Consider the following 715-nt stretch of genomic DNA (forward strand, 5'->3'; position numbering starts at 1 on the left):
TGGGAGAAATCCTCTTGGCTAGTTATCCTAATCTTTCAGTTAGACGTCTCATCTATCTTGTGCATTTCTGATGCAAGCGTCTATTCTTCACTGATAACATTGGATGGCAAGGTTCCGTCTCATCACAACGTCAGTTCCTATTGCCTCGTATCACTCTTGAGTGTCGACCATTAAAATAAAATGAAAATAATGAAAATTGCATTATCTTGCCCTTTCGCGCCATTGGAAATTCTCTCCAATTCTCTGTGAGTATGAACATCTTAGTTTCTACCAACGGAGATTAATTCATTAGCCTAATAAGGGTGAGAGTTCTACCCTATTATTCCACAGTGAGAATTACCAGAGATCAGCTAATCCTAGAAAACACCTGCACTTCATATTGAATTAGTCCTTACCTCCTCTGACCTTGGAAGAAGATGCTTCAATGCCTGAACAAAAGCTGCTTCAATACCGGAATTTCTCCTCATCGATCACACCAGCTTTCCCTTGCCTGATAACGAATAGCCTAAYGGATGCCTTACAAAACAAAAGTCTCCTGTATTAAACATACTGTTTACAAATCACCATCCTTGAGAAATCATTGCTAACCGGAGAGTGTAAGTGCGTGAGGTAGTCAAGCATTTAACAGTGTTTCATCCGCATGAATCACATGAGGTGAGACGCCTCTGTGGAGGCACACCTAGAAAACAGCAGAGAAGAAAACACACGCACACAC

This window comes from Salvelinus sp. IW2-2015, linkage group LG12, assembly GCF_002910315.2.
Source record: "Salvelinus sp. IW2-2015 linkage group LG12, ASM291031v2, whole genome shotgun sequence".
Lineage (NCBI taxonomy): Eukaryota > Metazoa > Chordata > Actinopteri > Salmoniformes > Salmonidae > Salvelinus > Salvelinus sp. IW2-2015.